The sequence below is a fragment of the Elgaria multicarinata genome, chromosome 2, assembly GCF_023053635.1.
Source record: "Elgaria multicarinata webbii isolate HBS135686 ecotype San Diego chromosome 2, rElgMul1.1.pri, whole genome shotgun sequence".
Classification (NCBI taxonomy): Eukaryota; Metazoa; Chordata; class Lepidosauria; order Squamata; family Anguidae; genus Elgaria; species Elgaria multicarinata.
This window is the reverse complement of record NC_086172.1, coordinates 24661730-24688417: the sequence shown is the minus strand read 5'-3', so window position 1 is coordinate 24688417 and position 26688 is coordinate 24661730.

The following is a 26688-nucleotide window of genomic DNA, read 5'->3' as shown; positions in this document are numbered from 1 at the left end:
AGGTTACACCAATTCCCCCCCCCCCCCCATTTTTACATTAATGAGGCAGAAAGGTGAACAACAAAATGACAGCTCCATCACTTCTGGTGTGGCCCTTGGTGAAGAGTAGAAGTGGTTTTCTTGACTTCCTGGAATCACAGTGGCAGTGTTTGCTTTCATGTCTAGTTTACTACATTGGCATTTCCCCCCTTCCCTTTACCCACTTTATTTCCTTTTTGATTAGCAATCTACCCCTTCTCTCACCCAGTACAAAGGTTCAGCGCCTTTTTTCCTCCTAAACCTTCTCCTCATCTCTCATTCTCTCTTACTGTCAATGATGTTACGCTTACTCCGGTCAAGGAAGCTCGTAGCCTTGGCTTTATCTTCGACTCCTCGCTCTCCTTTATTCCTCATATTGAGGCAGTAGCTAAATCTTGTCGATTTTTCCTGTATAATATTGCCAGGATTCGATCATTTTTGTCTGTCTCTTCTGCCAAGACGCTTGTTCATGCACTGGTTATTTCACGGTTGGACTACTGCAACCTTCTTCTCTCTGGCCTTCCTTCTTCTCACATCAGTCCGTTGGTTTCTGTTCACCACTCTGCCGCAAAGATCATCTTCTTGGCTCGCCGCTCCGACCATGTTACTCCGCTTCTGAAATCTCTTCATTGGCTTCCAATTCACTTCAGAATCCAATATAAACTTCTCCTGTTAACCTTCAAAGCTTTTCACGGTCTAGCTCCTTCCTATCTCTCCTCTCTCATCTCACACTATTGCCCTGCTCGTGCTCTTCGCTCCTCTGATGCCATGTTTCTCGCCTGCCCAAGGGCCTCTACTTCCCTTGCTCGGCTTCGTCCATTTTCGTCTGCTGCCCCTTACGCCTGGAACGCTCTTCCAGAACATTTGAGAACTACAAGTTCAACCGCAGCTTTTAAAGCTCAGCTAAAAACTTTTCTTTTTCCTAAAGCTTTTAAAACTTGATGTTGTGCAGACTTCTACTGTTACTTTCTACTGTTAGTTTTTCCCTACCCTGTGCCTGCTTACCCTTCCCTGTACCTGTTTGCATTCTCTTCCCCTCCTTATTGTTTTACTATGATTTTATTAGGTTGTAAGCCTATGCGGCAGGGTCTTGCTATTTACTGTTTTACTCTGTACAGCACCATGTACATTGATGGTGCTATATAAATAAATAATAATAATAATAATAATAATAATAATACGAATGTTAAGCAGCCACTGGGTATTTTTCCACCTTTCCCTGTGTTTTCATAGTAACATTATTACAAATGTTTTCTTTGGAGTTGTTTTGTCATTGTGGGATGATGAGTACCTTCTTAGTCTGGTTTCCTGCCAGTGTGGAAATTCAAGGAGCTCCCACTCAAAGTGGTGAGTGTGTTTTCCATGGAACAGTGTTAACTGTCTTGTGCAATGCCTATGAATGGGCATAAACAGATATCATTTTGCTTACTTTAAAAACAATTATTTCCTACTCAAGAAATGTTATATACGGTACTGTGCAAAAGTCTTAGGCCAACCTGAAAAATGCAAATTAAAGCCATTTATCTGAGCAGTAAGTGTTTATTTGTTAAAAAAAACCCACCACTATATAATATTGAAGTAAACATAAAGAAACATTTGGGCTCATCTACACCAAGCAGGATATTCCATTATGAAAGTGGTATGAAAGTGTTATATAAAAGGCAGGAGCCACACTACTGCTTTAGAGTGGTACTGAAGTGCACTGACAACTGTTGGGGCCCAGGACACATCTACACCAAGCAGGATATAACACTATGAAAGTGGTATGAAAGCAATATATGGTATGTGTCAGTGGGCCCCAACAGTTGTCAGTGCACTTCAATACCGCTATAAAGCAGTAGTGTGGCTCCTACCTCTTATATACCACGTTCATAATGGAATATCCTGCTTGGTGTAGATGAGCCCATTAATACAACGAAAAGTAACACAACTTCTTGCGTTTTTAGAACCAGTATTTTGTGTGGCCTCCCTTAAAATGCAAAACTGAAGCAATTTGCTTTGGTAGACTGTTGTGTAATTTTTTCAAGTACTCCTGTGGTAAATTCTTCCAGGATTTTCTTGATATGCAAACTATTTTGAATTTTAGTAATTAATCCTAGATAGGCAAAACCAGAGAAATTATTTATTGATTTATTTTAAAACCTGCCTTTCCATTAAAAAAACAGTGTTCAAGGAGGCTAATGATAATAAAGCACAGGTACAATCTGACACAATTAAAACAATCAGGTCAATAAAAACACAGTATCATTGCTCCTATTTATGCATTACACACACACACACACACACACACACACACACACACACACACACACACACACTTTATTTTAGGAATATTTAAGTAACCCACAACATTTTTTTTTAAATTCCTGCAACCCTCCCTATTACATGTTTTCTGCCTCCAAATTAAACATTGGCAGTGTTCTAGTAAATAGCACAATTTTTCCACAGTGGATATCTTACTTAGTTTACTGTTATGATGTTTATCTCACAATTGTACGATTATTCTTTTGCAGCAGGCTTCAGAAAAGTTTGCATACCTTGATAAGGATGGTAGTGCAACTAATTGTATAAGTCACGGAGCTTTATCACACCAGCGTTATATTGTGCAATCACTGCGAATTGCATGCAAAGGGCTCAGAAGTTTTCCACCTTATAATCTGCTTTGATTGTGAAGTACTCTCATGCATCCTGCCTTAATTGTGTTATAAAGCCAAAAGATTCGCCGTATTTAGCCCCTACTTTTTGAGCGTATCTTCTGAGCCGCCGCTGGGACGCAGGAGCAGGATTTTAAAGAAATGCTTACATCTGTGTAAGCTTTAAAGATAAAGACAATAAAATGTTCACAGTAATAGATATTAGGGAAAGCTTTAAGCATACCAAATTTGAATTGAATTGGGTCATCTGTTGATTTTTTAATTATTATTATTTTTTTACATTTCCCCCCCCCCTTAAACTCACTTCCTGGTATGCAAAGGATCGCTGTCACCCGGTAGCAAAAGTAACAACAACGGCGAAAGCTTAGCGCTACGGGGATAATCCAAGGGAAGCAGGTACGTGGGATGAAGCTCTTAGACAGGCACTCCGTGTAACACATGCACTCTGAGGGACTGAAGCAAATCATTTCACAAATATGGAATTTACTTTTCAGTTTAAGGCAAGGAAGAAAATACGGATCTGTGTGATTTAGGAGTTCTAGGAACTTATTAAAAGCCCTCAAACTGGAAAATGAAATAAATAAAATTTAATACTGTCAAATTATTTTGACAGTTGTGATACAAAAGGGGGGAAAGGAGATAACCACAGGCATGTGGGATGCTTTCCTACTAAGCTTGTTGCTGCTTCAAATTATGCTCCTTCTCTTTATATAAGAAAACTATTCTGCAGGAGGGCAGATTATGGGAGCAATTACTTTGTTTTGAGGGTGGGCAGGGGCAGATGGGAGAGACTACTCCACGTTCCTTCTATTTCCTCTATTTCCAATTATATGCTAACCCAGGGAACCCCTTTGGGATCATTAGGCACATTTAGATTTTTTGGAAAGTGTTGTCACATGGTTTCTCCAAAGGAGCTACCATTGGCGGCAGTGCTTGGTGATTCAGAGAATAGCTGCAATGGCGGTCATGGCTTGTCACAAAATATAGGGTGACCGTATGAAAAGGAGGGCAGGGCTCCTGTATCTTTAACAGTTGTACTGAAAAGGGAATTTCAGCAGGTGTCATTTGTATATGGGGAACCTGGCAAAATCCCCTCTTTATCACAACAGTTAAAGCTGCAGGTGCCCTGCCCTCTTTTAAATCTGCTCACTCTAGTATAGCTCCTGCAGCTTTAACTGTTGTGATGAAGAGGAAACTTCACCAGGTGCGACATGCATACAAATGACACCTGCTGCAATTCCCTTTTCTATGCCACTGTTAAAGATACAGGAGCCCTGTCCTCCTTTTCATAGGGTCACCCTATGTAACACTCCTTTCCCAGAAAGCAAACTGGGAAAAGCAACTTGCCTGAGAAACTAATAAGTATAAGGCAGACGTGGGGGTCTGAGCTCCAAAACACAAAAGCACTCGTTTGAGTCTAAATAAAGAATGCTTGAGGGCAGTACTTCACTTTGCAGCATGCCAATGTCCCAGTTAAATAAAATAAAAAAGTATTAAAAAGTAAAATAAAAATCAGGTGGGGCAGGGAGCCCGCTGGGTGCCAAGAGAGTGTCCACAGTCACATTGGTGCACATGGGCATGAGACCCCACTGCTAGGCCTGGCAAACTTCAGCCGACGGGGGATGAGGCAGTAGCAGCAGCCTGATCTGAGGGCCCACAAATGAAAGGAAGCCTGATAAGAAACCCAGGCAAAGTTGGGGAGGGATGGAAGGAACAAGCTACATCTTCCTATGTCAGGTTTCCCTTGGATTCCTATCAAACCATAGTAGCCGAGGGTCATAACTACTGGATATAAACAAAAAAGCACTTAAGTGTGCAATCCTATGTATGTTTAGACAGAAAAAGTCCTACAACTCCCAGGATTGTGCCCTAATATATTTATTCTGGCATCAGCTTTCATGGACACTGTGTCCACGAAAGCCTATGCCAGGACAAATACATTTGTTAGTCTTTGAGGTGCCACAAGACTAATAGGCTAACATGGCAACAGACTACCATGGATACTCCTTCTGTACTACTCTATATGTCAGAGTAAGAGCACACACCAGACTTCCCACAACCTAACCATTTACTAGCATTCACTGGGAAAACCAGGGCAGAAAGGGGAAGAAATACAAGAGCAACTAAGGCCGTAGCTAGACCTAAGGTTTATCCCTGGATCGTCCTGGGGTCAAACCTGTTCATCTAGGTGACACACAGGGGATCCAGTGCTCAGGCAGGGGCGAACCCTGGATGATCCCAGGATAAACCTTAGGTCTAGCTGTGGCCTGAGAGCCGACCCTGGTTACTAGGCCCAGGATTGTTCTGGCCCCTGAGGAGAATATGGAGGCCCAGCCACCTGTACAAAAGTTAAAACTGTTTATTTCAGTTCACTCATATGGTCTGCTCACGCTGAAGTCCTTCTGGGCTTGCTTCCTAAAGAGGCAGTACACAACAGCTACGTCCCAATATCCTGTTTGGATGCCCCCAAATCCCTTTTTCTCCTGAGTGTGTGCCAAATACAACACACTTCAGCATTTGAAGAACTGAGGCATCTCCCCATACCCTCCTTAGTTTCCAGTCAGACAGAATTCATTCAGCATATATGCCATGTGTCAGCTTGGCGCCCGCTGACTTCAGCACACAGGCAAAGAGCTTTATCACACCAGCGTTATACTGTGCAAATACTGCGATTGTGTGCAAAGGACTCTGAAGTTTTCCAGTTTATAATCTGCTTTGACTGTGAAGTACTCCCAGGCGTCCTGCTTTAATTGTGCTATATAGCCAAAAGACCCGACCTATTTTGCTACTAGTTTTGGAGCGAATCATTTGTTGTTTTCCGAGCGGCCACTGGGGGCGCAGGAGCAGGATTTGATACTCTTAAGCTTCAAATTAAACAAATGCTTACATCTGCGTAAGTTTTAAAGATAAAGACATCAAAATTGGCACAGTAATAGATATTAAGGAGAGCTTTAAGCATACCAAATTTGAATCGGATTGGGTCATCCGTTGATTTTATATTTTTTTCATTTCCCCCCTTAAATCCTTTTCCTGGTATGCAAAGGATCTTAGAAGCATTGCCACCCGGGGTGTGATTAGCTAGCAACAACAACGACAGCTTAGCACGGTAGGGGATAATTCGAGGGAAACAGGTACGTGGGATGAAGCAAAAAGCTGACTTTGCACCTGGTTTTATATACCTGGTTATGAGCACAGCTGCCTTGGGACCACCACAGCAACCCACTTCCTTTCCATTCCATGTCTAAAAGGCGGTGCCCACTGTTCCTGAAAAGTGAGTAGTGACCTTCTCTTCTTTAAGCTTTTAGAAGTGGTGATAAGGCCAAAAGGGCTATTTTCCTCTTTATGTTTTTCCGTGATCAGAATGTCACATTAGAGAAATTAGTTCTCATGTGAGTACTTCTTTTTGCCTCTTTGCCGTTCAACTTTTGGGATTATCCTTGTCACATTTCATGTCTCCATAATGATGCTTTTAGCTACATTAAAGGTGTTCATACAACCCCTCCTCATGCGTTCAATGAATGTATGGCAGTGTAGCAGGAACACACCCACCCATGACACACCAGATAACCTTGCCTCCTGGCACTGCATGTTATATGTACTGGAGAGTATAGGAAGCTGCCTTGTACCAAATCAGACCATTGATACATATAAACCTGTAAAGTCTTGTTGTATTGCAAGAATCCCAAGACACTAGAGACAGCTACTTAAATGCTTCTTTATTCTAGGCCTTCACTAAACCCTAACTCAAACAAATACTATTCCTCTGCAATCCTCCTGACTCCCCCTTTCACTTCCTCTTCCTCACAGCTCCTTTCCATGCCTCTACTACAACTCCCAACATGCAGTTCATCTACCACAATACCACATGTATACACTGGGAGTGGAGTAGAACTCCAGATGTTTTGGTCTTCAACTCCTACTGTTCCAGGCCACTTGCCATGCTGGCAAGGGTTTTTGGGAGTGACCACATTACACCAGTTTTAAAATCTCTTTACTGGCTGCCAATTAGTTTCCGAGCGAAGCATAAAGTGTTGGTTATTACCTTTAAAGCCCTACATGGTTTGGGTCCAGGCTTCCTGAGGGATCGCCTTCTCCCGTACAATCCGCCCCGCACACTCAGGTCCTCTGGGAAGAATCTACTTCAGTCAGCAAAGACTAGGCTGACAACCATTACCCAGAAGACCTTCTCTTCTGCTGCTCCCAGACTGTGGAATGGCCTGCCGGAGGAGATTTGTCAACTTGTGTTTTAGCATTTAAAAAAGCAATAAAGACTGATCTATTCCGGCAGGCCTATCCAGTGGAATTTTAGAATGTTTTTAGGATGTTTTAAGCATGTATATTATGTTTTTATTCAGTTTTTATGTGTTTTATATTCGCTGTTGTTCCCCGCCTCGATCCGGGTGGAGAGGCGGGTAAGAAATAAATTATTTATTATTATTATTATTTGGAGATCTACCTTCTCCCCACCTGGTTCTACCCTACAGTACATTGATGGGCAGTAGGTCTCCAGGGTTTCAGGATGGAATCCTTCTCAGTCCTACCTGGAGATGCTGGGGATTGAACCTGGAAATGTTTGCACATAAAGCATGTGCTCTAGCACTGGGCTACAGCCCCTCCCCAAAATATATGCTTGATTGAGGCATACAGAGTCAAAAATTTCATATTGAGAGGAAGAGCAAAGCACCTCCCTTTCTTAAGAGGTCCCACATGTATTCCACATTGTGGCTTGTGTGTGGGCATAAGACCAAATATTTTACTGTACAGAGAACCACTCTCAAAGAATAGCTGTTAGAAATAAGCAGTTATGTTTTGTTCTGCATTTTCTGCCACTCAAACCTGGGTATACCCCACACTCAAATGCATCGTATAAAAGCCTCTGTTGTTGTGCATGATGCGGAGAAAATGTATGCCCTATGATATCTAGCCTTGAGCTTCTGTGCTGAATGCAGCATTAAGTGTTTGAGTACACAGCACTTTGAGAGCAAAGAATAGGAGGATTGCTGCTGCAGGAGAAAACAGGCCGCAAATGCCCTATTTTTGTGAGAGTTTTTAATACAGAAAATAGCGGCATTTTTTGTCACAAAAGGTAAAAGAACAAGAGGAGCGAGACACAGAAAATGGCTTTATTATTAGTTTAGGATCAAGTCACAACCAAAGTGTTCACATTTCTTGTCATGATCATGCTTTTAACTGTATTTCCCTCATACTGGGTTAGGATAGCCCCAATAGGACACCAGGCACAAAATACTGGGAGGTGTGCGTGTGTCATCAGTTGCACAGAGCTCTTGAAGTTTGCTGTTCACTCAGATGTCCATTTTGCAATGTGTGTGTCCATTTTAATTATGCTACCGCTACCAAACCTTGTTCAAGAAACGATCACGCATGTTGAACATCCAAGACTGAGATGCTCACTTCATGCAACTAATTTAGTTTATATCCTGAGCCAGTCTACGGGGGGGGGGGGGGGGGAAGCATATTGTATGGCCTTGTACAGCTCCAGGGTGTAGGAAGTAAGACTATCATGTTGTCATGAAACAAGGCCTAGCTTTGCTATGCACCCTTGGCTCCCATCTTCCTCCCTATCTTCCTTTGCTTACCTGCCAATTGTCCTTAGCCCCTCCACGGTTTAGGCCCATATGGCTGCAGTCCTAGCACACTTACATGGCCCAAGATGCGGAACAATGGGCCCAAAGGGGAAGGCTATATCCTGGGGCAAGGGAAGGATGATCCCTTCTTGATCCCGGGATCCCCTGTGCGTCATCTGGATGCACAGGGACGATCCCGGGGTTCGCCCCGGGGTATAGCCTGGTCTAGCTAAGGCCAGAGAGAGAGAGAGAGAGAGAACTTCAGCCATGCATCATGACATGAGTGAGTATTCTGGTCTGATGTGAATTGCCTAACACTATACTAATAGGAATGGGATGTGTGTGTGTGTGCGCGCGCACGTGTGCACATGCGTGCATGCACTGTTTCTTCCTTAATTGGAAGACTAATTGGTAATCCTCGATATCCAGTTCTGAGCCTCTAGCTCTTCTCCCACTGCAATTTCAGATGCGACTAACTCCCTTTCTCACTGAGTTTTGTGCGTGTGTGTATTTTCTGGTGGTATGCTCCATTTAACTTCAGCTTGGGGCAGTAAACATATGCTGTCTGTTGCATGTCAGTGTGCCAACTTCTCGCTAGCCATTAGCTGAGCTGCTGAATTGTTCAAGTACTCTGGATGGGCAGAGAGAAATATAGAAATGAGGAAGGTGTGGATCAATAAGGATGGAGTGGAGCCTCAATGTCATGGACGTAGGTGGTACAGCAGCAGAAAGAGGGAAATAGCTTAGGGAAGGAGTGGAGGAAACAGAGCAAAGGGGGAAAGATTGGTAGAGGTGATAGGTCTTGAGGGAAATGGAAATCGTGAGCAAGGAGCTGAATTGCTAAGATGCTCCAGAATGTTCCAGGATAAAAGCTTCACAAAAGAGGTAGAGAGGCAGGAGGGGCTGGGTGATATTAATGGAAGTCTGGAGAGATTAGCCGATGTGAATTTCATGAACTCTACTTCGATAAGGGCATTCTTCTTTCCTGGTGGCTATCATCGTTAGAAGAAAACCAGGCAGAGATCCATTTAGGAGAATGCTTCAATATGCAGACGTTGCATCCTGTTTGTGGGATGTTATGGAGAAATGAGGAGGAGAGCATTTATTTTATTATTCTTATTTATTATTTATTACATATTTATACTGCCCAACAGCCTAAGCTCTCTGGGCAGTTTACAATTAAAATAATAAATTTCAGATTAAAACTTTAAAGTCACATAAAACCAGAATAAATTACAGTCCAGGGAAGGCTTGTTTAAAAAGCTATGTTTTTAGGCAGCATTTAAAATTTACTACATTTTCCACCTCCTGAACCACACGAGGGAGGGTTTTCCAGAGGGTGGGTGCCACTACAGAGAAGGCCCGCCTTTCATATCATATGGAATGATGCCACAGTAAGGCCTGCGGGGTCTTATCATTGCCCTGTGTGACTGAGAGAGTTCCCATGTGCCACAGAACTCATCCATCTCTGCTGCAGGTAATATTTATTTATTTGCTATATCTTTATCCTCCTTTTCAGACAATTATTGGGACTGTCTCTATGGCTTATTTGCCCCGTGGTGGTGTTGCGCCGGTTATATGACGCAGCCGCTGACGTGCAGCCACCGCAGGACGTTTACACAAAGCTGCCCTCTTCAAAGCAAGTTCACCATAGCCTTTCTGCTGTGAGACCTTGCTCTGTGTCGAGCGGGGCATTTCAAGGTGGATGGTGACCCCTGATTGGTCACCAGAAGCTGGACAGGGGGCGGGTCCAGCAAACCAGATGGCTGTTGGAAAGCCCACACTGTCTCCTGCCATCAAGATTACCTGCAGCAGTGAAACCATGGGGTTTAGCAGCAAAGCGAAGGCAACGCAGCGCCGTGAAGGCAGGGTCATGGTCTGCCAAAGTGGCTCACATCAATAAAAGTGTGTGTGTGTGTGTGTGTGTGTGTGTGTAAGAGAGAAAGGTCCTGCCATCAAGCTTACAAAAAAAAAAAAAAAAAAAACCACACACACACAAGAGAAGGGGAGAGTGGAGGGAAAAAGAAGAGGAAGGAGATCAGTTTTTCAAGAGAAGAACAAGGTGGTGCGCTATAAACGGCTATTTAAATGCACTTTGGTAAATCGCACTGTTCTTCCATTGGTGGTGTTCTTGCCTGAATGAGGCTCTTATTCCTTAGGTCAATGGATGGGGGCAGTTGGAGCTGGCAGTTGGAGCTGAGTGTTCTTTCTGGCAGGGAGGGGGAAGCGAGCTCCCTGCAACTGCTCCTCCTGTGGCAGATCGATGGGTCCAGCTTTGCCTTCCCCCCTTGGCTTGATGATATTCTTGGGAAGCAGCGGGTGCAGCTTCCTCCCATTGGCTCTTGGTCCCCTGGCTGACGGCAGAAGATGGAGCGTGCTTCCCTAAGGTGATATGTTAGGTAGTGATGGGCAAGCCGCTTTATGGAAGCTTGTCCACAAATACTAATCTCATTGCAGAACCCCTAGTAAGTTTCCAACACAGTTAGTATTGGAAGAGCATGCTGTCTTGCATTACAAGTGGGTCCATGCAGTAGCTGCTTTTACACAAATGTGCTCTGCAGCTTTTTGTGTGTATGCTTCCAGTAGGCAGAATAATCATTATAGGTTAAATGCAACTGTTTCAATAGTTTCCCATCCAATTTTACTCTCTCTCTCTCTCTCTCTCTCTCTCTCTCTGTGTTTAAATGGAAGAGATCAGCCTTGCAGCCGGGATCAACAGTAAAGCAATGGCTGTGAAGAAATAACTATAGGAATACAGATTTTTAGCCACAAGCTTTACAGTAATGTTTAAAGGGTTGGCGATATATGGTTGTTGTTTTTTAAAAAATAATAATCTGCCAGATATAAATGACATTGACAGCTTCTTTTTAAAAGGCAGAATAGTAATTAGCGTTCTCTTAGCTTGTGGGTTGGGATTTACCTAGGTGCATCAGAGGAGGTAAGAAAGCATTTACTAATGAATTATTCCACCGGCAATGCAGAGCCTGGCTGAGTTCTCAATTCTGTCTGACACTTGCTCAGACTTTATTAGCCAGCACAGTTCACATCTGCTTATAGGTGGCATCGCAGAAAGCCCATGTGATGCAGCTGTTGCTATGGTACCTAAAGGACTTCTAACTTAAGAGGAGAGGAAATAGAAGCGCACAACCTTTAAGCTGACACCTGAGATAAAGCATGCTATCGAGAAACATTACTCAATGGACTTTTCCCTCCCGCAATTTGGAATTACCTTATATGATAACAGTATGACTTTTACTCCCCTGTAAATTTAGAAGCACCCAGAGGTCCCAAACACCGTAGAGGAAGGTCAGACCTATTTAAAAACCCAATCATTTTTTAAATTTTATTTACTCTTTTCATTATAAAAAGTGTACCAGTTTGAAAAACTGACTTTTAAAAGTTATGTAATGTAAAACATAGCTCTTTTTCTCATCTATCACCAGATTCAGAACTCAGGGTGCAACCAGATGAAGTAGCACCTTGAGACCTACCTCATCTAGTAGCATATGACACCCATTCACGGAATTTTACGTGGGGGTCCAGATGTCACCATCTTTCAATTATAACCTTCCTGTGTTTTCTGGTTTCCGTGGTTTGTTGTTGGGTTAACTCTGGTTTGTTTAAACAATGGTTTGTCATTGGACCTGTTCAGATGACATGCTAAGCCATTTTGAAGCAAATGGTTAGTGTGCGTTTTTAAGCCATGGTTATGTAGCTACCATTGTTAGGAATGGTTTATCCGGCACGCTAAGTCATAATGTTTAGCTCAAAATGCTTAAACAACATGACTTAGCACGTTGTTTGAACCCACTCAGAAAATTATGCGTCATTTCTCTGACCAACACCAGTAGCCTCTTATCTATAGCTGAGCTGAATCACTTTAGATTCGATGCATCCCCCAATTTTTTTTTTAAATAATAGGGTGACCCTATGAAAAGGAGGACGGGGCTCCTGCATCTTTAACAGTTGTATTGAAAAGGAAATTTCAGCAGGTGTCATTTGTATGGGGAACCTGGTGAAATTTCCTCTTCATCACACCAGTTAAAGCTGCAGGTGCTCTGCGCTCTTTTAAACCTGGTCACTCTAGTATAGCTCCTGCACCTTTAACTGTTGTTGTTATTATTTATTTATTTATTTATTTATTTATATATTTAGAATATTTATATACCGCTCCCCATTGAAAAATTTCGGAGCGGTGTACAAGATAAAATGAAAATAAAAACAGAATAAAACAGTTTAAAAGAAGCAAAAACAGAGATTCAAGGCTGCATATTAAGGAAAGGCTTCTTGGAATAAAGATGTTTTCAGGAGGCGCCGAAAGGAGGACAAAGTTGGAGGCTGCCTGACCTCCAGAGGCAGGGAATTCTATAGGAGGGGAGCCACCACGCTGAAGGCTCTTCCCCTGGTGGATTCCAATTGGAGGATAGAACTATGTGGAACCACCAGGAGCAGGCCCTCGGATGACCTCAGTTACCGGGCAAGTTGGTAAGGGAGAAGGCGCTCTCTCAGGTATCCTGGTCCCAAGTTGTTGTGATGAAGACGGAATTTCACCAGGTTCCCCATATATACAAATGACACCTGCTGAAATTTCCTTTTCTATGCAACTGTTAAAGATACGGAAGCCCTGTCCTCCTTTTCATATGGTCACCTTATTTTAAATCAGCTCCATGCTAAAGTTTAAGGCTAGACTCAAACTCTTCTCCAGTGGCAAAACAATGACTCAGTTAAGATGATCTGCCAAACCATGAAGGCTCAGAAATGAGCCATGGACTCACTTACTTCCTCCCTTCCCAATGCAGCATCCCTATCTGTTTCCTGCTTAGTACTAATGATAGTTTGCTTCTATATATGAATCAGCAAACTATGGTTGTTCATGCCCACCAAATCAGAAATGATGGTCTGGAGTGAGTTTCTGATTCTCCATCAGAGGCAAGTGCTAGCCATTGCTTGCTAATTTGGACATCACTGAAGATTTTGATGATGATGATGATGATGATGATGATGATTTCTATACCACCCCATAGCTGAAGCTCTCTGGGCAGTTTACAAAATAAATCTTCCAGCTAATTTTAATTCCATGCCAGGAATACAGGCACAAATACAACCAGACAAGGAGACGCACAGCTTGAATGTAATAACATAATATCTGAATTTACAATCACAGCGGTCATTTTGTGCTTGTTAGTAATTCACTCAGCCTCATTGAACTTTGCTGACCTTTTCTACCTTCTAGGACTGGGTTGGGGACCTGATGCCCTCCAGATGATTTGAACTGCAACTCCCATCAGCCCCAGCTAGCATGGTCAATGGTCAAGGAATATAGGTAGGGTGCCTTCTTATGCATGGCCCAAAAAAGTGGAATTGCTTCACATAAACAAACAAACAAAAAAGGTGGGTGAAAGGATGTAGATTTGCATAAAAATCGTAAGTGGTAATTTATATAGAGATGCAAATTTGAAAGAATTGCAATAACTTAAATAGAAATACTATACATTTTAGCATATTGGAAAGGTTACGACTAAGTGCTCCATCACACCTACTTTTTTTATCCAGTTTTCATCCACAGTTTCCCCCTCCATTTCCTTAGCGAGTTGAGCACTGGGCACTTTCATGTCTGTGCATTGTTGCGCTCTTTCAGCTCCTGTATCTTTTCACCTGGAGCGCTACTATGCCGGTGAAATCTCAAGCTGCGCCCCTTGGGAAATGTTTACAGGGGAGGAGGAGCGAAGGTTTGTTTTGCTAGTTTCAAAGGGCGGGCAGATGAACAATCATTTTAATTTCTTTTGTAAAGGTGGTCAGGTCCCCTCCTTTGCTCCAAGGTAACCAAAACGCTTACATCTGCGTAAGTTTTAAAGATAAAGAGATCAAACTGATTCGAACTTGGGGTGGCTAAAGCCCTCCTTAAGAGCTATCACTGTGCCTATTTTGATCTCTTTATCTTTAAAAATGAGGGAGCTGCGGGTATGGAGGGTGCATTTTCCACATTTCTTTTAAGGTAAAATGCCTACTCAGGAGTAAGAACATAGAGTTAAATGGGACCTCTCTCCCTCCCCCTTCATGGCTGAGTGGAGAACTGCCTGCCCTCCTCTTTTGCTAGCGAGACCGCCCTTAGATACACACGCCTCCAACAAAGAACGGGACGGTCCGATAGAATGCAACGACAGCAATACACAGGAGGGAGGAGTGCATTTATTTTGCAGAGAGGGAAAATAATCCAGGGTCTTGCTAGACGAGGCCTTAGCGCGCTTTGAGGCCCAGTTTCCCTGCTGTGCGTCCAGATGACGCACAGGGGAATCCAGGGTCAAGCCGTGCTCAGACCTCCCTTAATGTGCCATAAGCGAAGTCGCTTATGGCGCGCCTTTTCCGCAGCCCCGGCCTGAGGCTGGGACTGCAGAACGTCTAGCAAGGTCCGTGGCTTTTTGTGGCTACTCAGGGGGGGACATGGGGGGGGAAGGCTGGACCGGCAGGAGAGGGGGATGGCGGAGGGTGACATGGGAGACAGGGAGGGATGGTGGAGTGCGACATGGGAGACGGGGAGGGATGGCGGAGGGCGACACGGGAGACGGGGAGGGATGGCGGAGGGTGACACGGGAGATGGGGAGGGATGGCGGAGGGCGACATGGGAGACGGGGAGGGATGGCGGAGGGTGACACAGGAGACAGGGAGGGATGGCGGAGGGCGACACAGGGGATGGGGACAGGGAGGGAGGGCAGAGAAAGAGTGGGCAGGGAGCAGGGGGCTTAATTAAAAAAAGGGTGGGGGGCTTAATTAAAAAAAGCCCACCTACCTTCTCCAGAGTCTTCGGGGCGCACGTGGCCCCTTTAACAAAAATAATAATAATTTTAAAAAATGGCCGACGCTACAGGGCTTCCGCAGTCCCTGCGCGTCGGCCATCTGGGAGGCGGGGCGGCGTGCGCTAAAGTTAGCGCGCCGTTGCCCCGCCTCCCTGCCGGCTTATCTGGCAGGGTCTAGCAAGGCCCCCAGACTTTCCCCGCTCCAAAAAGAAACCAAACATGGAGGGGAAGAGGCAAAATGACTGCAGGAAGTGGATGACATCATGTGAGTACCGGGCTGAAAAGCTGCATACCAGGCATGGCGAGTGTGTGATAAATCGCTGGTGTGATGGAGCTCTAAGTGAGCCCCGTGCCTACTTGTTTAAACTTCTGTTCAGGAGATAACTGCTGATGGGCAACTTCACGTCCTCTGCTCTCACTTCTTAGGGTTGTTTATTGTTACATTGGACTTGGACAGGACAGCCCTTCTAACAGAGGACATGTTCAAAATAGAAGACTGCCTTGAACAGCCCTTCCAATAGAGGACTGTCTTCTGTAAAATAGGACATGGCCACCCTGACAGCTGTAATCCAAAATATTTGGCAGGTACCAGGTAGCCTATGCCTATTCCAGGAAGTAAGGACACCTCCTCCCCATCCTACACACATAAAATCTGAGTGGATTTTCCACATCCAAGTCAATGTTTGAAGGAAGCTGCCAACGAATGAAAGATAGGTCTCTAAAGAGATCGTTGGATGAGTAATATATTGCATAATATCAGAACTATTCCAGTTTTCTTGGTCTGGCAATTGTCAAGAAGACAGGCTTTTCCCCCACATCTCTTCTGGGCCGGCAGATAAACCTATCTTCTTTCCTACCCCCTTTTCATTCAGTCGGAAATACTATAACTGTCCCGCTTGCTTGCCATATTTCCATATGGTTTGCTTTTTAAAATTACTGGATTCGGTTTGCCATGAATAATAGTGCATATTTTGAAAAGGGCCCCAAATTGGTCTTGTAGCCTGGATGCTGCCACTTTCTCCGGATACACAGGAGCACCTAAAAGCAGCCAAAACGTTGAAAAACGAGGTTGGTGTATCAGGTTTGTGCAGGCGCTCCAAACCACTGAATAGGATTCTGCTGCCACAGCTTTGTAAACAGTCTGATGAGAGTAAATTTAGGAACTGCGTTCAGGCCAGGAATGTTGTTATAAAACCTGTTAGTCAGATGTCCCCCAACACTGAAAAAGCAGCTATTACCATCTCTGTGACTGAAGATGCAAGTCTTGTTTTTTTGGTCATGAGCAAAGATTCCATTCATTCTTCCTTCGCGCATATGGGCACCATGTGCAAAAAAAGAAGAGAGAGAGAGAGAGAGAGAGAGAGAGAGAGAGAGAGAGAGAGAGAGAGAGAGAGAGATCCTTTAGGACAGGGAGTAGGGCTATGTGTGCTGAACTTGAGACGTACTCAAGGCCATAGAGGCTCTCATAATAGAGAATCTGCAGTCAGCATGTGTGTCATTTCAGGAGGGAAAGGGTTTGACGGAATTAGGGAAGTGTGCAAAACTGAGCGGGCTTCCTCAGGTGTATATATAGCCAACTCAATCCAGTAAGAGATCTGTGTCGAAAACAGGCTTCTGTGCATGGATCTCCTTGCAGGGTTGCCTAGCTGCATCCGTTGAATAGCTGCATCCGTCACTTGGGGCTGATAGGAACCTAGAACTCTACCCCGGTGCCTATCTTAATGTCTTTTCAGTGGCAAAGACCTTCTCATTTCCTCCAGGCCTTTTAAATTTTATGTCGGGGTTGTAGTCCAGGACATCTGGAGGGCACCTGGTTGCCTATTTTTGCTTTACACGATGCTGTAATTTTAGCATGGTTTAGCTCTGAATTCCCCCCTCCTCCAATTGTATCAGTTGGTGATTGCTGCAATGTCTGTATCTCTTGAGCTCTCTGTAGTAGTTTTATAGTTTCAGGAGCAGTATGCCTCTGTGTGTCAGTTGCTGGGGAACATGGGCTCCTAGGAGGGTGCTGTTTTACTCATGTCCTGCTTGTGGGCTTCCCTCAGGCACCTAATTGCCCATTGTGCAAACAGAATGCTGGACTAGATAAGGCCTTTGGTCTGATCCAGCAGGGGTCTTCTTGTGTTCTTGTACTCTTTGCTACTTCATGATTTTATTGTAATTGTGATTGTACTTGGTTTTTACGTTGTATTTCACCCAAAGAACTCTTGGTATTGGGCAGCTGATAAACTGAATGAATGAATTATAGGAAGTCGGAGCATTAGTCCATCTACTGTCTGTACTGAATAGTAGCAACTCTCCAGGCCTACCTGGAGATGCCATGAATTCAACCTCGGACCTTGTAGTATAGACCCATGCAAGGCATGGGTCTATACTGAGCTTCAGCCTTTTCTGATGCTGTACTAGAAAATATGGGCCCCTCTACACAGGCGCTTTCCCCCACAGTAACTTTGGAGCGGTGGCAGCTGATCTACATGACGCAGCCGCCACTCCGAAGCGATCCAGGGGCAAAACCCCAAATCTCTGCACTAAAAAAGTCGGGTACTTACTAAAATAAAATTAAAAGGGGGGGTTGGAAGTCCTGCCAGGGAGGGAACATCCCATTCCTCCCCCCCTGTTCCCCCCACAGTTAGCTGTAAATGTGACCCTTCCAAAATGCGATCCTCCCAAAACGCATCAGTCCCATTTTTACTAAAAGCAAATCCACTAACCTTACAAGAGGGGGCGCTGATGCTCCCAGGCACCCCATACCTACGGCATGGGTGGGCACAGTAGCGCTGACAGGGGTGCCCAGAAAGCCCACAACTCTGCTCCTTCTGATGTAGATGGTTGGAAGGAGCATCAATACGGCGCTGCTGTGCCTCGCGCCACCGCACGCAGCATTATTGCCATTGTCAAGATGAAGGCCCAGGATGTGGTGCCTTGTATACGGGGATCAGGATCAGACAAGAAGAGCAACCTTCCTGATGCATGGATAAAATCTTAATCAGCATTAATGTATCTGGAGAGGCGCTTTCCCATCTAGTCTGTCTTGTGATATGGATGGGAATGCATACCCATACCCCCTGCTTTCATTTACTATCACTCATGTTAAATTGCTGCTTTCTTGGTGCAGTGAGTGAGTTAATTTTTCAATAATAATAATAATAATAATAATAATAATAATAATAATAATAATAATAATAATAATTTATTTATTTCTTACCCGCCTCTTCACTTGGATCAAGATGGGAGGCTAGGACCTGGCCTCTGTTTTTCACAAAAATAAACATTGATTGGAGAATTATGTAAAAGCTAACAATTTTTCTTGTCTTTATCTTTGCTGTTGAAGAACAGACATCATTTAGTTGCACAATGTTTCCATAAGAGCTACAGTAATCCTATCGAGATTATCCAGGAATGCAAGAATCACAATTGCAAATATACAGGAGATTTCAATCTAGCTGTTTTGTTGTTTGTGTGTAATTTCCCTGTTCTTATCAGCTGCCTTTAAACATCAGCAAACAGTGAACAAAACGACCGGAATAAATAGAGCAATGGTCATCAGTGGTCAGAAAGAGCACACGGGAACAGTTTGGTTCTTTTTGAGTCCTTGGTGTGACCCCAAGGTCAGCATCCAATTCAGCACTAGCCCTATCATAAATGACTTTGCACTAGTGTACTGACCTCTAGCACAACATCCATATTGTTTGCTGGAGCAACGGGTTTTTCATCTCTTTCCTCTATGAACATTGAAAGGTCAACCTACCGTCAGCTACCTTCTCCTTCCAATGTAAATATGAGACATGTGGCAGTATCCAATGTGACATGAATGCTGATGTTACATTACATTGCACTAGCAGAAGGGACCTCCAGCACAACACCAATAGCATTAGCTGGTGCAACAGGTTTTTGGGGAATCCCACCAGCTTATGCTATTGAAATTGCTCTAGAGCCCCCTTATGTTGCACTAGCACAACATAATTTATGTTGGTGCCGATGTCGCATTGGATAATGCCAGTGGATGGAAAACATTGGCAAAATGGCTACCTAGAGAGATAAATAGATGCAAGTTTGCAACTGTATTTTTGTAGGGTGACCATATGGAAAGGAGGACAGGTGTCATTTGTATATGTGCAGCCCCTGGCAAAATTCCCTCTTCATCACAATGGTTAAAGTTGCAGGAGCTATACTAGAGTGACCAAATACAAAAGAGGACAGGGCTCCTGTAGCTTTAACTGTTGTGATGAATAGGGAATTTCACCAGGAGCCGCAGGCATACAAATGACACCTGCTGAAAGTCCTGTTTTTTTATGCAACTGTTAAAAATACAGGAACCCTGTCCTCCTTTCCATATGGTCACCCTAATTTTTGCCTATGACATGTGCAAAAACAGTTCCAAATTCTGATCAATAAAAGAAAAAAAATGTAATAACCATTCTTGCTGTAATAGTTGACTTGAGTGACCTGATGATAAAATATGCATGTGTTTAATGTATATCCCAATATTTAAAGGGCTATTTTTGTCTGATAGAGCATTAATAATAGATAATCACTTTTCCAGCTACAATCCTAATGCGATTCTGTCCTATAAAGCAAGACAGAATTTGGTCTTGATCCTGAAACTCATGCTCATGTGGGTAGATTTTTCGTATAAAATAGAATTGAGTTATTCGTTCATAAAAGGGTTACAGAACTCCACCAATAGCAACCGTTAAGAGGGTGGTTTTTTTTGCTGTTCAATATTTTTTACGTTAAGAGTTATTTTAAAGTTCCCCATGTGTAGTTCTGGAATATTTCCTGTAAAGGTTGTGTGTGTGTGTGTGTGTGTGTGAAAAACATGCATAAGAACGCATAATTTGAAGCAGAGACTTTTCCTGAACGTGAGCATAAAATAATAAAAAAGAAAGAGGAAGTTACAAAGCAATCCTGTACTTGAGTTATGCTGGATAAGGGGTTATAGGATATGGCAAAAGCCCTGCTAAGCTGGCGGAATGGAAGATAGGCCACTGTCATGACAAATATGTCAGCAAAATACCTCAATATGCTGGTAGAACACTCCACCAGTGCAGCCATTGCATAGGTGAAGATACATTGTTAAAATGGCAAAAATGTGTTGGAATTGTGGGCAGGGCAGGGGAGAAGCACACTTATGCCATAATTTATATTAACTCAGACTACGACCATGCTGATTGAGGCACTTTCCACCAGCTCCAGACCTGGACCAAAGAATTTCCCTTCCATTGATTAAAATGGAAGGAAAACATAAATTTTAAAATAGCCATCATCGCAACAGCCATCCTGCCCTGACAAGAGTATTGGATATGGTGCCCATCAACACCCCAATCACAACATGCCACCATCAGTCTGTGAATGCCAAGGAGGAAGAGCAGAATAACAGGGCGCATGTCATGGGGCTATATCACTCTAGTCCCATGTTGCAGACACTTATTTTTATTTATTTATTACATTTATATCCCACCTTTTTTCCTGCAAGGAACTCAAGGCGGTGTCCATAATCCTCCTCCTCCTCCTCTCCATTTTATCCTCACAACAACAACCCTGTGAGGTGGGTTGGGAAATGTAAAAAAAATCATAAAAAATAAATGGATGACCCAATCCGATTCAAATTTGGTATGCTTAAAGCTCTCCTTAATATCCATTACTGTGCCAATTTTGATTTTTTTATCTTTAAAGCTTACGCAGATGTAAGCATTTGTTTAATTTTTCTTCAAATCCTGCTCCTGCGCCCCAGTGGCTGCTCGGATGATACGCTCGAAAACTAGTATCAAAATATGGCGAGTCTTTTGCTTTTATAGCACAATTAAAGCAGGATGCCTGGGACTACTTCACAATCAAAGTAGATTATGAGGTGGAAAACTTCAGAGTCCTTTGCATGCAATTCGCAGTGATTGCACAGTATAACACTGGTGTGATAAAGCTATATGACTCTTACAGGTACCCTGCCTCAGGACTGCCAGACACAAATGCCCCAAAACAACCTTCACTCCAGCAATGGGGAGTGTAAGGCAGAGGACCTCACACAGGTAAGCGGAGGAAGGGGGACCCCTCCCCACCTTTCTTAGTGTGGAGCTGTACCTTGGATTGGATTTGGAACCTCCTGCATGAGTTGTTCCACTGTGCTGGGGCTTCTCCTGCAGCCTCTGTGTTCCTGGTGTCCATGGTCACGTTCGGACGACATTTTAGGCAACGGAGGGGGGGGAATAGGCAACTCACAGTATGTTATGCTGCTGGTACTCCCCAGACAACATGTTGCCCCGCCCCCCATCGAGCGGCTCCCATTGTACTTCCTGATGGCTGTTGCTCGTCCCTCCTTCCTCTCAGGTCCTTCCTGATCAGCCATTGCAAGTTCTGCCAGCTGTAGAGGAGCGGCCAGGGCACTTTTGGCCACTCCTGCCAGAGGACTCTATGGGTTTCTGAAATAGCGCACTCCACATGTGAAATTAAGCAACGGAGCTCACCACACAACACAATAAGCAATGGGTCTCTGGATAAGCAACGGAGCAGACTGTTGTTTTCTTGATTGCTTAATTTGAGAAAACAGTGCACCGACCAGATGACACGATAAGCAAGGCAACGGATGATTGCCTAATTAATCAACCGTTGCTTATCGTGTTGTCCGAACCCAGCCTGTGTCAGAGTCTTGAGCAGGAGTGTAGAACTTCAGGCTCGGGGTCCTAATCCAGCCCTCCAAGGTTTTCCAGCTGTCTGCACTTCATTCCCTTGGGTCCACCATCTTTCTTTCCCACGACTATTGATTGTTGGCTGGTTTCCCACCTTTTCTAGTTTTCCCCCTTCGTAAAAAGTTGAAATGCCTCTCCGAGTGGTGGTAGAAACTTCAAGCTAAAATATGTGGGCATATTCCCCCCTCCCATTTTTGGCCCTGCCCCTTTTGCGTTTGGCCCCGCCCACCACTGGAATGCAGCCCTTGAGAGCTTTTCCGAAATAGAATCTGGCCCTCGGGCTAAAAAAGGCTCCGTACTCTTGGTCTTCAGACCGAGGGAAGACAAACACCTATGAAGTGTCTGTAGTGCTTCCTGTCTGCTGTTGGGGCTGAGCGGTTTGGGGAACTGCTCTGTGGTGTTTGCAGTGTGCGTTTGTGCCTAAGAGGCTCCCTCTCTCTTGCCGCCTTCTTGATTCTTGTGGTTGCAGGTGTGCAAAAGGTGAGTCAGGCCATTCCCTACCTTGCCCCGTGTGGGGCTCAAATTCATACTTGTTGCTTCCCAACCCTATGAGTCCCTGAAGGGTGTTGTTGCCAACATGTGGCTCCTCTTCCTGCATGTCCCGGCCCGTCTCTTTGTCTGCTTGGCAAGAGTCTTGCCTTACATCCTTGGGCTATGAACCCTTTTCCAATAGAAAGGGTCTGCTCTGTACAGGCTCCCTGCTCAAGGAGCTTTATCACACCAGCGTTATACTGCACAATCACTGCGGATTGTGTGCAAAGGACTCCAAAGTTTTCCAGCTTATAATCTGCTTTGACTGTGAAGGACTCCCAGGCACCCTGCTTTAATTGTGCTTCAAAGGCAAAAGACCCGGCCTATTTTGCCACCTCTTTAGGAGCAAATCTTTTATTGTTCTCCGAGCGGCCACTGGGGGCGAAGGAGCAGGTTTTGAGAGGTTTAAAGAAAAATTAAACAAATGCTTACATCTGTGTAAATTTTAAAGATAAAGACATCAAAATTGGCACAGTAATAGATATTAAGGAGAGCTTTAAGCATACCAAATTTGAATCGGATTGGGTCATCCGTTGATTTTTTAATGATTTTTTTACATTTCCCCCCTTAAACCCATTTCCTGGTATGCAAAGGATCTTAGGAACGCTGCCGCCCGGGGTGTGATTTAGCTAGCAGCAGCAGTACAACAATGACAGCTAAACGCTGTAGGGGATAATTCGAGGAAAACAGGTATGTGGAATGAAGCTTAAGAGCTCTGTGGGTGCTGTGCGTATTCTGCTCCAGAATGGAGTAGCCTAATAGTCCTCAAACCCTGCCTGGAGGGATACTGGAGGCAGTGGTAATAGCAGGGTGATATATGTGTGTGTGTGTGTGCGTGTGCGCGCGCTATAGCAGCATTTTTCATGTTGCACGTGTTGTGATTCATGTTGCATTTGTTTTGTTCCCTGGCTTCCTCTGTGTGTGGCTGGCATGTGACTATTGTTGCACTTTCGCTGTGTTTCTAAGGATGCTGAGGACATATAGTGCCAGCTCTAGATGTTGAATACTCTTGGGCAAGGAACACTCAATGGGTCCCCTCCCTGAGCGAGTTTACCGTCTCACTGGCACCGTCCCCAGCTGCTCTGGCTCCTTCTCTCTTTCTCATCCATCACTTACATCACTTGCTTACTTGTCAGGCAGGTAGCCAGTGGCAAGTGGGCAGTGGCATATACTGTTCCTCCTTCTCATCACCTCTGTTGCCTGGACCAGAGCAAGAGCCGGGTGAACAACCAAGTTGAAATGGTGAAAAGGAGCTGCAATTCCTGGGGGGCTCAACAACCATGCCTCCTCTTGATACATTTACGGCTAAATGGGGGTGAACAAGGGGGGGGAGGAAAGGGGTGCTCCCTCCCTGGCAAAATTTCCAACCCCCCTTTAATTTTTTCTTTTTTAACAAGGCTCAGCAGAGGCACGGAGCCTTGCTCCAATCTCAAAAAGTCAGGGTAAGTACCCGACTTTTTTAGTGCGGAGCTTTGGGGCTTTGCCCCTGGATCGCTTCGGAGTGGCGGCTGCGTCATGTAGATCAGCTGCCGCCACTCCGAAGCTACCATGGGGAAAAGAGCCCGTGTAGACGAACCCTTAGCCAGATGAAGTCGTCTTAACTTTTGGCGGCTGGCTGACAAGAAGCAGCCTGGGAGGATGACTGCATTCCCTGGCTTTTGGGGAAACGGGTGCTGCTTTAAACACTGATGCTCTCTGTAGGGGCCTGCCTTCTCTTCAAGTTTTGCGTTTGTCAATAATAGATATTAAAATGCCGCAATCCTAACCCTTACAAGCGAGCAGCAAAAAAGGCTGCCCTTGGAATTTCCTACCGCTTGGAGATATTTGGAGCATGAAACAATATAAATGTTTCCATGGTATTCTGGACCCGTATGTGGCAAAGACACCCCCCCAACACCACCACACACACATCGTTTTAGACAGGCATGTTTCCCCCTGGTGAATAAAGAGCGGTGAGAGCTGGAGCTACTTCCTGTTATAAATGCATGACCCAGTTTCAGATCTGGGGGTGCTTTGTTGAGTCTGAATCAGCAGGAACCCGCTAGACAAATCTCAGGGGCTGGCTCGGTCTAAGGCAAACGATCAGGGAGCAGACAGAGGCCTTGACGTGAGCAGAGAACGCAGAGTATCAACCCAGACCGCTGTTTCGGAGGCTCCAGCCATGAACAAGTGGCAGCCATGGGAATGTGTCACTCTCTCTGTGTGCAATAGGGCAAGCTTGCCAATATCCTCCTTGTCCTGGCTGTCAGGCTGGAAACGCAAAGCTACTCTCTGGACTGCTTGCAACACTCCTCCTAGTGGCTACGGCCGTTAATGATTAGAAAAAGGACTACTACAACTGCATCTAGTTTGCTTTGTAGAAACGGATAATATATTTTTAAAGGAGAAAAGAAATATGAAATGAGCATGTGTTATACCATGTACATGTCCACCCCACCTATTCCTTGAGATTACATGTCTGTTTGTTTGTCAAATAATAATAAAAGGATATAGCATGAGTCCCGTCACCTGCCATGCTCCAGATGGTTATTTCAGACCCCTGGACTTTGACTCCTAGATTTTAGTCTGCTGTTTGCAGACTCAGTTTTATATGAGTACTGAATTGTCCTGTAGTAAGTAGCTCAAAACCGTTGTGAGGGAGTATATGTGAATGAATCTGAAAGAGAGGCACGTCTCATAGTACCATGTGTGAATGCAGCGAAACCCAAGTCACTGGAATCTACAGGACCGAATGCTGTGTCCATTCAGTTGTCCACTGTGAAATGCTTACTAGTCCGTATGAATGGCTGCTTGAATATTGGTAATGTGCTGCTGATAATTTCCCCTGACATCTTGCGTTTTTTCATGAACTGAAGCATCATATGGGAGAGAAGAGAGGTAATAATAGCATCACTTCAATGCTTTGGCTTAAATTCCATCTTAAGTTTTTGGCAAGTGTATTTTACAAGGATATTTGAACCAAGTGGAGAAGCTTAAGAGAGGAGCCAGAAAGATGGATAAAGGGTCAGAAAAGGTTAGGCAATAAACAGTGAATTAAATGCTTCCATAAAGAAGAGGAAGAACAATTCAATTCTTTACAATGACTGGTGCAAAGAGGAAGAAATAATATTATTAATAATAATTTATATAGTGCTTTCTAACAAAGTGCTGTACATGAGCTGCAGATCAGACCAAGGTTTTATATCCAAAATGCTTCTTAGGAGGCGTCATGTTCTTGCACCCTACAAAGTTGGAGCAGAGTAGATAAGTAGAGGTTTGGAAACGAGGCACCCACTGCACAAGTAGTAAGCAAGAGGAAAGCTGGTGGAATCATAGAATTTTAGCCTTAGAAGGGACTGGGGCGTTACACCCCACAAGTCAGTTCCCAAATGTATGTCTGCAGTTTGTAAGTCTGTGGTGAGTTTAGAATGTTGGCCTGAGTGGGCGGAGTTAGAATGTCTTGGGAGGGGGAGGAGTGATATATAAGGGAAGGACTGAGGGGATTGTGGGGGACTTGTTAGGTACTCTTAGAGTCTTTAGCGCTCTCTGTGTTTAGGGTACTTAAGTTCTGGGAAATTTGAGGGTCAGTGTAGTGAGTGGTGTCTTTGGAGTGTGGTACGCACGTTGTTGATGTATATTAATCAATACTGATAATAAAGAAAGTTCAAGATTGATTGTGTGAGAAAAAGGAAAGTGCGTATGTGAATGGTGAAAGGATTGGATGAAAGGTTTCAAAAAGGTTTTTAAATGTTTTATTTTGAAACAAAGCTTGTGAACTTTTAAAATAAATTTTAATCATTTTGTTTTAACTACCACAAAAATCCCACATGTCTGTTTGGCATTTATCATCTGAAGTTTACTCATTTGACACCCACTCTGACAATCATTCACCTCAGCACGTATAACTCACAGTGTTTTATTTTATATATACTGAAATCCTTCTCCATTTAAACCCCTTTCTCCACATAGTTTGGAGGAAGGTGGTTTTTATCCCTTGCCTCAGGCGTATCAAGCGGTGGTGCTTGGCTTGAGTAGGGAGCAGCCGCGGCCGGGTCTGTTGTTCAGAGCCTGTGTCGTGGCAGAGACCTTGGAGACCATTTATATGAACCTGCTGCTCAGCGTAGGATTTTTTCAGCTGCAGAAGTCCTGACAGATGCCCTTCCAACCTTTGCTTAAATCTCTCAAGTGAAGGAGAGCCCACCACCCCTCAAGCCAGTCTATTCCACTGCCAAACAGCTTATCTGCTTCTTTGCCACTGCTAGCCATTAGTTATGATCCTGCCCACTGGAGCAAGAGAGAATGGAGAAGGGGGGCTATATACACCAGTTGCTGGGGGACATGGCTGGGAGGATGGTATTGCACTGTGTCCTGCTTGTGGGTCCCTGGTTGACAGCTGGTTGGCCACTGTGTGAACAGAGTGCTGGACTAGATGGACCTTGGTCTG